Below are 12,169 nucleotides of genomic sequence, written 5' to 3' on the forward strand. Positions count from 1 at the left end.
GCTTCCCTGCAAGCATGAGTCAAGCAGGTATACTCCTCCTTGATGGCTGTCCCCTGCTTCCACAGCCTGTAGGCTGCTTTTTCCCCCTGAAGGCTCTTTGCCTCCCTTTGGATGTACTGGGATGGTGTCGCTCTGTGCCTGTAGGATTGGTCCCTTGAGGAACTCCCACCCTTGGACCCCCATCTCACAGATGTGATTACCCCTCAGTCCGACCCTAACCAATCTCCTGAGCTAGTTGTTTTTCCCACCTTATGCTGGATAGTGAATCCTATCAACTGGTGGCCACTATCCCCTAGGTTACCTTGTAGCTGTAGATCCCCCACCAAGTCCTCCCCTTGAGGCCAGCACCAAGTCAAGTAAGGCATCTCCCCTAGTGGGACTGCATATGTCCTGTGTTAGATGCAGGTCCTGCATGCAGGTTAAGAACCTACGTGAATGGGCAGACCTGCCCGACTGCTCCTCCCAGCAGATGTCTGGGAAATTTAGGTCACCCGTGACAACTAGGTCTTTTGAGCGTACTGCCTTTGAGAGCTGTTTCGAGAATTTCAGGTCTAACTCTTCCTCCTGGTGTGGGGGTCTATAGTAGACCCCTACTACCAAGTCCCTTTCACCCCTGCCCCCTTGTAATCTGACCCACCGGACTTCAATTTACCCTTCTTCTGTCCCCATCTTTATTACAGAAGATGTATAATGTTCCCTAACGTATAGAGCAAGCCCCCCCACCCCCTTTTGTCCCCAGATTGGGACACCTTCTCTGCATCTTTGCCCTTCCCCACCCCACCCCTACCCTTAAGCCAATAGTCAGTAGCAAAAGAAATCACTTGGGCTGTACCAGACATACGTTCTAATCCATCTGATCTGGACCAAAGATCTAAACTCCAACCTCTTAGGACAGTGCCCTAATTCTTGAACTGTTACATATCCCTGGATTGTCTTTTTCTGGTTGAAGTTTAATTGCTTTGCAGAAGTAATTATATGTTTATTGAAGTAGAGATGGGAATCCAAGTATTCCAGGTGAATGGCCTAGCCACTAGCTGAAGGGGGAGTCACATTCCCTTCTCTCTTTGGCAGAGTGAATATTTAAGAGTTGCAGATAAAAGTATCACGACTCCAACAGAAGAGACTGAGAAACACCACCCCAGGTTAGTGTTCTGGTAATTAAGCCACTATCTTGGGAGTTAGGAGACCTAGGTTCAAATCATAGTAAAGACTTAATCTGGAGTCTTTCATTTCCCAATAGACTGCTCTAACCCTAGGGCTAGGGACAGAAATTACACATAAACTAGTGTAAGTGTTCAGAAACCGATTCAAATCTGTAACACAACAGAAGTTCAGTGCATGTAAACTGCTTTCAAAATGGCTGAAACTAGTTTAAGAGAAACCTGGATAAATGTAGTATTTGACTTAACTGATTTAGGTTAAATTGGTTTACTGAATTTCTGTCCCAGATCCCCTCCACATTCAAGCTCTGCTCCAGCTGAGCAGGGAGATGTGCTCTAGCACTTCCCAGCTTCTGGCCTGGGCCACTGCAGGCATGTGGCTGCATTTCTGGAATCAAAAGTGAACATCTGTTCACTTGTTTATTGGTTCAACCTACTCAATTTAGACTAATCTGTGAACATTAAATTGATTCAGCCTTGGATTTTTCTAACTGTCTGTACTTAACCTAAGTCATTCAATATAAAAGAACACCTCCTCAGCTGCATCCAGACAAGTAGGGGCAAGTGGTTTGTAGCACCACAAACCACATTCAGGGAATGTTAAAATATGCCCTGTGCTGCAAATTTGCAGTGTGGAGCCAAAATTTGCTATGGGGAAATCCTTGTTAAAAAAAAAAGTGTTGGGGAAAAAACATGGCGTAGCACATACGGCAGGAGCATGCTCTGGCAAATACAGAAGCTCAGTCCTCCAGGAAGGTGCACTGCTTGCCAGCCAGAGCATCTCTACTCCTTTAGTTGTCCCAGCTGTTCCAGCACACCAGGAGCCAGGACAATCTTGGAAAGGGCAATTTGCCCAAAGCAGGACAATTTGTCCAAGAAAATGCATGTACAGGGTCGTGCACTATGGCACAAACTTGTGCCACTACTATTTTTGCCACTGCAGACACGTAGGCCGAGAGCCAAGGCTATCTGTTTTTGGTGGGGCTATATATGTTCAGAGCATGGCTACTGAATCAGACCCTTCAGGTGAGATATATCTCAGTGACCCTCAGTCCCTAGCAGATTCAGGGGCCATATTTTCCGTGAAGAACCCCAGGTGACAAGATAAAGAACCACTTTGGACTTAGGAGAAACTGTCAGAATATCACTGGTTTAATGCAAATCCTGTGATGGCTGGGATGTAAGAAAGATGCCAAAGTTTCAATGCAGTCAAACCATAAGCAGTTCTGGGCATAACCAATGGCACACACTTAGGCACCTAAGTTTCTTTCAGTAAAATCCATTAAGCCCCTGCAGATTCAGACAGCACAACCTGGGGTAGGGAGTTTGTGAAGTCAATGAAGTTTAATGGCTGGACTTCCATACATAAGTCTCCTATATGCTACCTCTGGAAATGGAAAACACACAGAGATGTAATGTTACAACTTCCCATAGCACATTCACTTCTTTTGGGATTGTAGTGTTCATACCTTGGAGCTGATAATTATGAGAGGGCAGGTGAACACCAGTGGACACAGCACCAACCAATGAGAATTTAATGGAAAGCTATAATGTGCAAGGGATTCCCATTATGCATTTTGAGTGCTATAATATAAAACCCAGTGAAGAACAAAATTAATCCACCCTACTTTTCAGGAGTATTAAAAGTGGTCTCAGCCCTGAAAGGGTATGTTTTTGGCCAATATAAAACTTGAACACCCTCCCCTCCCCAACCCCTACCTCCAATTCCTGATACTCTTCAATTCACAGCATTTAATGGAGAGAAACAAAGAACTGCTGTAGAGTATCAGATTTTATGCTTCTCATCATAACTGGTACACTTTTGTTAGATAATAAATTGCTAGTGACCACATTTCAGCTGGGAGGCCTTCTCAGGAACAAGGAACACGACAGTAAAATACTGCTGTGTGCAGAGGGTGATGGAAGCTAAGCCTTCTGTAGAAAATTTGTTATTTATTATTGCAATCATTCTCTTTTAACTGGAAAAGTATATTTATTGATTGTGCAACCTCCTGTTAACTATTAAGTCAAGGGAAAAGATGAAAAAAAATGGAAGGAAAAAAAACTGGAAGTCACTTGTGTGTACTTGTGTGTCAGGGGGAGGGCCCTGAGGAAGAAAAAAAGGGTAGGCACAACCCCCCCCAAAACTTTAAAAATATCAATATAGAATAAATCCTCTGCAAAGTTTGTGTTTGGGATGAGTTTACAGCAATGCTAAAAGGAAGAGGTGCTTCTAATGATATTTGTCCCTAATAAAATCAGCAGCATTAGTCCAACTGTCTTCCAGAAAAAATCAAATGGAGCTTGTTTGAGAATAAGGGCAGGAGGGAAGGAGAGAATTCCTTGCGTTCACTTTACTGCTCAGTGCAAGGAGGTGGAATAACAACTCGACTCGAGCTAGACAACACTTCCCCTTGCATCAGCTCTAGGGAATTTGTTTACTGACAAAACAATGGCATGTTTCAAGCACTGATATTTAGAGCCTGCTATTGCAATGTGCTGTGGGGTTCCCCTGAGACTGGACCATCAGTCAGATGGGTGCATATTTGAAAGACTCCAAAAAAGCACAAAACTAGAAAACCATTCAAAGACCCAGGAGGGAGCTGTTTACTATTTACTGTGGAAAGTATGTGCGGTGGCTAAGTGTAAACAGCTGCTTGCGGGGGTCATATGCATCGTACCATGAAATTTATTGTTTAAATGACAAATGAAACCGTATATTGTGCAATAAGGCTCGAAGCTGTTTTTTTGAGGGGCAGTGGAAACCGTCTCAGTTCCCTGTAAACCTTGATGACAGGAAATATGAAATGCTGACAGTAAGAAGAAGAAGAAGAAAGAAAATCAGTAAGCTCAGTAAACCCTGGCATAAAAATTTGTGCTGGAAAACTGCAGCACATGTTGTTCAAGAAGTCTGCTGGAAACTCACTGACACTTATGGGTAACGCTTCTGGTTGGGAAAAAGGATTGGATGGTGCTTCCCCACTTTCCCCCTGATATTGCTCAGACACTCCGTCATAATTAGAGCAAATTAGTAGAGAGAATGAGGACAATGTCCGTTAGAGAAAAAGAAAATGTATTTGAGAAAGGAGTTAAGACAAAAATGATCTTTGTCACCCATAATTAAAGACAGAAGCACAGTGGGTGAGCTTCCTAAGCCAGGTATTTGTTCTTGGAAAGAAGAAAAAATGATTTCCTTCAAACTTTTACTTAAAAGGTCTAGCAATCACAGTCACTTTTGCAATGATTAAGCAAAGATTTAATCATGGCAATTTGTGAAACAGCTTTGCCAAATGTCCAGTATCTGTCTGGTTTCAATTCCTGTCAGCTCTGTTGCTCCAATAGAGACCAGAAAGGAAAAATCTGTTATTATGGTCCTGCAACAGAGAAGATCAGAAAAGGACTCTGTGCTTTATTCCTTCATTATGAACAAAGAGGAGTGAACTGGTTTGATAAGAACTAGCATGAGCTCTGGACTTCAAAGCGCATCATCATCATCGTTATCATCATAATCATCATCATCATTTTGCTTCAAAAAGCTCAGATACCTTTTCTACAAAATTATTTTTCATGATGACGGAGTTCTTTACCCATTCTTGATTCAGGCCAGAAGCAACATCCAGGAGATGCTTTGAAAAGTACGCCCAAAATGGAAGGAATCAAAGTTATTAAAATGTTCCCTTCTACAAGGCATCCTCTCAATCCTTCAAATCCCCAAAAGAATTATTGGATTGGGCCAGGGTATGTGAAGCACTGTCACCTTAAAATGATGCGATCAAGAACATTTAACTAGCCACTTTATTTGACTGACTCCATATTCAGTTTATAGGGGGGATTGCCCCCCACCCCTTCACACATACACAGAGGTATAAAATACAGGTTCTTCTGATTTCTGAAGAAGTGCTCTCTGCGGGAATTATATCCAGATTTATTTCTAAGTTTCATTATCTAGGAATAAAGTGACTTCCAGGCACAGACCATGAGGGCACACTGATTAACAAAGCAAAGAGAACTATTTCTGTGATTCTGGCTATGTGGAGATGTCACTTTTCAAAATGCGGGTAGGTAGTCCCAAACGTCTGAAGCATCATTCAAGAGATTATATGAGCCGCCTTTAAAAACATAGATAGTTTTTGGATGAAGATGCCCATTAAAGCACCAAGACAAGAGTGAGTGAATAGCTAAGCCTGCATTAGAAAGAACATCCTTCCTATTCTAAGGACCTAATTCTCATTTATGCTAAAGCCACTCTGGTCAGGAAATGGGTCTGTATGAAAGAAGAGTTATAAAAGAATCAGGTCCAAGATTGTTTTGCTAAAGTAGTCTGACCGTCACCACATGGCAACCTATTAAAAAGCGCTTAATGGTTAATATAATAGTTTCGATGTTTTCTCTCAAATGAATAGGAAACAGGCCATTCAGCCTTCTCAGTGGTCACAAGTGGGTCCTGGAGTATGCACCGAGTAACCAAGTACGGCTAGAATATTTAATTTCATTACAGAGGCTGGCCAGAAAACAAGAATTCTATTTCACAAAAATTAATTGTGTAGCATTTGGTTTTGTGTTGTATTAAGATAGACCCAAGTACTTTCAAGTTGTGTTATATAAAAATAGAAAGGGAAAAAACATCCCTGAATATCCAACAGACTGGTGCCAAGGGCACATATGTGGGATATGAGACAGACAGACATACTCAAAGCTCCCTGCTTCATCTGAGAAAAAAGTATGGATATAACCCAGACCCAAGTGAGTGGTCACCGGGGTAGGGACAGACACTACATATAAACCAGTTTAAGTGATCAGAAACTGGTTTAAATTTGTAACAGAACAGACGTTCAGTGCACATAAACCAGTTTGAAAATGGCTGAAACCGATTTGAGATAAACCTGGTTGAATGTAGTATCAGATTTAACTGATTTGGGTCAGGCTGGTTTATGCAATGTCTGTTCCAGAACCCTTGTTGGTTTAAGACCCCAGCATCCTGGCTTGCTCTCTGGGCTGGGCAAGACTCTCTGCTCCACAGCAGGGCTGGCCCCTCCCCTCTGCTCCCTGGCTGCAGCTCCAGACACTGTGGGCTGCTCCACACCCCCCCATTTCCCACTAAGCAGGAATTCCCCCCTCCCTTCTGCCTTGCTGAGGAGGTGTCTGTGTATTAGCTACTAGCTAGCAGACCAAATGCTGGCTATGGCCCGTGCTGGGTCAACAGGTAGAATCAACAAGTAGCTAGTAATGTCCCTCTATTGTTTTCTTAATGGGGTGATAAACACTGAGTATGGGGTGATAAACAGTGCTGTTAGTTTCCTGCTGGGCTAATCACAGCATCCTGCCAGGACCTGGCCATGCCCCGCCTCAGCTCAGCTCTGTGGAAGGAAGGGAGGGTTGCTCTAGTGCCCCCCAGCTTCTAGCTTAAGCCACTGCAGGCATGTGCCTACATTTCTAGGATGTCTGTCCAGTTACAAAACTGATTGAATCAATTCAGGCTCAGGCTTTTGAATGTCTGTCCCTAGCCCTGAATTGGACTTATCTCAGTCTCTCCAGATGGAATAGTACCACTCTATTTAATCCACTTCAGGTGAGACTTTATGGCACCAAATTGGACTCAGCAGAGACTTGACCCCGTGTCTACATTTATCCAAGGCGGCTGCCCTAGCCAGTGAATTAGTTTGTGGCATCCTAAACATGCTCTGCATCAGTAAAAACTGAAACACTGATGATATGTGCTTATGTCTGACTGCAGAAGAAACCTGTATTACAACAGGTCTTGGAAGAAGATAATCCCATTCCTGAGGTGCAGACATCAGGTGGTTTCCTTCTGCTCTATTTAAATGCACAGTACTGTACCTTAAGACTGATACAATACCACTGTAGGCCTTAAAATTTGTGCAAAACAGATACACAGATCTAGATAAAACAAAACAAAGGCAATGTGTCAATAATATTGTATAATGTGTTGCCTTGGCCATTCAGTGTTAACGACCACATTTTTGCCTTCACCATTATTTTTTTCTAGGTTAAGGCACAAGCCAAAATTGAAACAAGAGCCTTATCTTAAAAAATATTGTACTGAATAGCAAAACCGATCAGAACAACCACAAGTCTGGGACAAAATGCCAGTGACACTTCCCCTCCCCATTTCCAAGAAGGGAAAGGTCTTGGGACTTCAGTATCTCTAAATCTGTGACCTATCCCAAGAGAGGCATCAGATTCAGGCATGGCCTAATTTGTACCAGAAAACAAGTTTGAGCAGCATTTGCTTGTGCTTCAGGAAGAGGAATGAATATCTAGTGTGTAAAAGGCTAAAAATACAAGAGAGCTATAGTCACCCCTCAGGATTTACCAGATAAACAGCAACAAGAACAAGTCAGGGAAGCTTCGTTCCCAAGCCTCAAAATAGTTCAGAAAGCGCTCTTAGCCACAGACTATCAGAGGGGACTCATGTGACCCAAAAGATTGCAGAAACTTCTGATACCTCAAGACAGGAGCTGCTACGCCTTGCTAAGGGCTTGTAATGCACAGCAATGACTTATCTAAAAAAACCCACTGCTTAGAAGATCAAGCTACAAGATAATGTAGTACCTTGTGGTGGATTTGGTTTCCCTTTAATCTTTTTTTTATTATTATTAAAAGATCTCTTTGAAAAATAGGCCCATGGTTGAACAAGATTTGCCTGCTGTACCAATGTGCCCAGAAGCTCCGTTGTGAATCAGGAGGCTGAAAGACAGACATCATAGTATGGCTGTCTGAAAGAAAGGTTGCTCACAGGTCTATAGCTAAAACTCCTTCAGTTCTTGCAGTCTGTGGGTAGTATTGCCTCCTCAGTATTATTCACTATTTCAAGGAGTGTGCCAGGGGAGCAGGGAAGTACTCATGGCAATGCGGGATTGGGTAGGGCTAGGATGCAAACAAGACAGGATTGGGGCTGTGAATGAGAGAGGATTGCTTGCTCTCAGCAGAACCGCCTAAGTGGCAGCTAAAAAGTTTTCTTCTGAGGAAGTCTCATTGGAATGAGCCACGGACAATGCTTCAAAAATGGCAGTCAGTACAGACATGGTGGGAGGAAGGGCAGCCTTCTACAGAGGATGGCTTATGGCTATGCAGCTCTACAGGGTCTCTTCTATTTGGAACTTGCCAGTTGAGACGCTCGTGTAAGTCTTTGAGCTTTGCTAGAAAGGAAATTTTTCCCATTCTTACTTTAACCCCATGGAGTTGTCTGCCCTCTGTTGAAAGTTTAAGGTGTAAGGCAGCCCTAGAGATTTTCTTATTCACTCATTCGTCTCATCTGATGTCTGGAGGCACAGACAGAAATTACATTTTCCCACGATCGGCCCCTTGAAAGCACGCTAAAGCCATGTCCTAACAGAACAGCACGGCTGCAAAGCACTTTAATCGCATGACAAATTAACACTCATTTATGAGGGTTCAGATGAAGGCACTCCAAAGTGGAGCACCTTCATTAACTTGTGTCTGCTCTGGTGGCTAAGCTGCCGCAGCACAGCCTGGCCTGGCCCCTGGTGTTGTCCCAGGATAGGATGGGGAGAAAGCAAGGGAGGGAGGTCCATTCTGGGGCTTGCCCAGCAGTGCTGGAGGGTTGAACAGGTGGATTGGAGGTCCCCCCCACCCCCACCAACTTCAGCACAGACTGGTAAAACCCCAGAACAGACCTCCCTCCCCTGCCTTTTCCCTCCCATATCCTGAGACTGCACCAGAGCTGGGACGAGTAGGGGTAGCTAGTGGAAGAGGCTGTAGAGACACAGATTGTCTCCCTGGATTGGCTCCAAATTGGTAATCTGTGATGGTTTAACGTAAGAGTCAACAGTAGAAACTAAGAATACTAATAAGAACCTACACATATTTATATGAAAACTATTCTGGCAAAACATTTCATATTCAATCAGTACTTGCTAACATTTTGGCCAGTTTTAAGACAACATCATTCATTTTGGAAATTCTGTTCATACTGTATACTGGTAGAAGTGACAATAAGCACTATCATTCTTGGAGGTTATTCAGGAAACAAGAAGACAGATAGTCTACATTACAATTAACTAAACAGATAATAAAGAGTCAAGAAGGTTCCTCACAAACCGAGGGATATTAATCATCTTGTAACAAAATGTTTACTCCTCAAAATAATGCATGTTGTTAAAAGCAAAAAAAGAGGCAAATTGCACAAGTGAATCACTTGCCAACAATGTTTTTATTATGTTAGCATTTCAGCACAGTAAAACAAATGTAAAATGCACAAAAAAGAGTCTGAAGGCATATGAGTAGCTTTAGAAAGGGTAAACAAGTTGAGCTTCATTTTTCTCTAAACTATAAAAAAATCCTCTAAGAACCAACTCAGGTGTCAGGGAGGGAACAGCCTAGTGTATGCTAGGGGTTGGCACTGAATGGCCAGGGGCCAGATCAAGCTGGCAGAGCCATTTGGTTTGCCCTGCAGACATGGAGTTTCAGTGGCTTTCAGCTCTCCTTGTTCTACTAGCGACTGCCCTCCTCTGACCTGAACTGTATCAATCTGGCCCGCAGCCTTAAAAGGTTGCTGACCACTGGCCTACCCTAGAGAGCACAGGACAGAGACACAAGAAACCAGAGCTCTTCTATAGATGTGAGAGACTTTGGGCAAACCATTTCACCTCTGTGCCTCAATCCACATTAAACTGCACTCTCTGGATTGTTTCTATTCCTTTCTAAAGTCCTGGGCCCCACACCCTGCTCAGGTCATCTCTGGCAATTACACCCCAGAGCTGGGTGCATCTCTGCCCTCCCCATGCACTGTTAATCTGGCCATTATATCCCAGAGCTAGGGCCATCCCATGCCATGCCACTAGCACTGGGGGCTCTCCTGGGCACCCCCGATCATGTGGGCTGGCTCAAGAAGGATTTCCAGTTGTCATCCAAAAACCCAATTCCTTATTCAAGTCCATATACTTAGTATAGTGTGAATGGGGGACTGAGTCGGCAGCCTGGCATGAACTAACAGCTCTTTGGGCCAGGCAAGACGCTAATCAGAGATGTCTGGAAGAGTCCCCCAGTGGCACAGAGTCATGGTGTGGGGGAGGCTTAATAAAGATTTCCATCTGTAATCCCAGCCCAAAAGAAATTCTTTATTTGATCCCATATACTTTAGTCCTGTTGTGAAGCCCTGCATTTTGGTAAACACTTCCAGTTCAAGAGCCCTACTGGGAGATACAATCTTTCTTCATGAGATTTCATTTGTTGTTTCATATATTATTTCCCGTAGCCAAATTATCCTGCCTCTGTGCAGGGTTGGTTTTCCCCTCACTCCTCAAATAGTCAAGGTCAAAATAAGGGGCATGGATTTCTTCCCCATGATTTTTCGATTCTTCTCTTCCCATTCCAACTAAATGTGGAGCAAAACCACAGGGGGAAAGAAGCATGTTGATAATGAAAGTAGGACAGTAGCATAACACGGGAATAGGGGCAACAGGGGCAGCAACCTCAGGTGCTGACCTTTTTTTTTGGAGGGGGGGGATGACAAAACTATGAATCTATGAATCATCACCTTGGCTGCCAGACCAGCCACTGCAGCACCGTGGGCTGCGTAGCCAAGGCCACTGCCTCTGCTGTGAGAAGACAAAAGAGAAAGATAATAGTAAATGAAGGAAATGAAGCAAGGAAATCTGAGAGATCATATCAAAATATCTGGAAATTATGCAGTGTGTTCACGTGATTTGGGGGAAAAAAATCAGTCTGAGTTCCCGAACACATTTCACTCCACTTAAATGCATGTGTTTTCAGAAGAGGATGTCAATCTGTTTTTGTTTTCAGGGCACTTAGTGCCTTTACTACAGACTAACAGACCTTTTTGCTCTGCCCCTTCACCCCAGGGTCTCCATATTTGTGCTCCACAGCCCACTCTCTAAACCCATTTCCTCACTCTTTCAGCATTTAATTTCTTCTCCCTGCTGCTTTCCTCACAAGTCTCTCAGAAGCAGAACACAAACCTAAAACAGCATTAGTCAAGTTTTGAAACCCACCACTTTCAAAATGAAGGTGCTCAGGTTAGCCTGTTAGTAAGAGCCTGGAGAAGAGAAGACTCAGAGGGGGCTTGGTGGCAGCTAATAAGTATATCAGGGGTGTACAGCAGGGTTTGGGGGAGCATCTGTTCACCAAGGCCCCCCAGGAGAGGACAAAAAATAATGGGCACAAGCTGACTGAAGATTGCTTCAGGATAACCATAAGGAAAAGCTTCTGTACAAGTTGAGTGCTGAGGGTTTGGAACAGGTTCCCCTAAGAAGTGGTACATTCACTGACCCTGGCGATCTTCAAAAAATGTCTTGATGCCCATCTTACAGGGGTCATTTGATCCCAGAGGTCTTTCCTGCCCACGTGCAGGGGGGCTGGACCCGATGATCTGTAAGGTCCCTTCCGACCCCTAACAGCTATGAAACTATGAAATAGTAGCTAAACCCCATTTATCCAGAATGTTATGTAGCAAGGACCTTCTTGAACTGTTCGGCATTGTTTCAGGCTATAAATATTTTCTAGACTGTGACTTCAAATGAGAAACTGCTTTTCTATGAAACTCGTTGCAGAGGTGTTTGCTTTAAAGCAGCACTAACCACTGCAAAAGGAATAAAAAAATCATCCTACTCGCTTACAGAAGTCTCTCTGTTAAAGACACAACTCTTTCATGAGAATTCATTCTCTCATGTTGCCTGCCTCATGCTTTTTTCATCTTACTGTTATCTGTGGTGAAATATATAGTCAAGATTAAATCAGCCTATTTGTTATAGGTGTGAACAGATAAAAGATGCTTTAGGTAGACCACTTTGCCTCTAGGTTTCCAGGACAGAGAACATGCAGCATTTAAAGTGCTCAAACTATAACCTTTACAAATTTAACCAAACAGATGGATCTTCCCTTTGGACACAGCTGGTAAATTAAGTTAATCAACATCAGCTACCTTGAGTTTGCCATGGTAAGGAATGAACTTCAAACAGAAATAGGATATGGAGCTTAGACAAAAAACAACCCCCCAATTCTCCCCC

General features: G+C 43.4%; 1 long non-coding RNA gene across 1 annotated transcript in view; it reads left to right on the forward strand.

The window, feature by feature from the left end:
* LOC109293118 overlaps nt 1-2,838 on the forward strand; it is a 16,600-nt gene extending 13,762 nt beyond the window's left edge. Inside the window, exons 2-3 of the long non-coding RNA XR_002096249.1 lie at nt 2,569-2,577; nt 2,826-2,838. This is a non-coding gene — a long non-coding RNA (uncharacterized LOC109293118). The remainder of the gene's footprint in view (nt 1-2,568; nt 2,578-2,825) is intronic.
* Nucleotides 2,839-12,169: the final 9,331 nt, after the last annotated feature.

This window comes from Gavialis gangeticus, unplaced genomic scaffold, assembly GCF_001723915.1.
Source record: "Gavialis gangeticus isolate Ggan-Ray unplaced genomic scaffold, GavGan_comp1, whole genome shotgun sequence".
Taxonomy (NCBI): domain Eukaryota; kingdom Metazoa; phylum Chordata; order Crocodylia; family Gavialidae; genus Gavialis; species Gavialis gangeticus.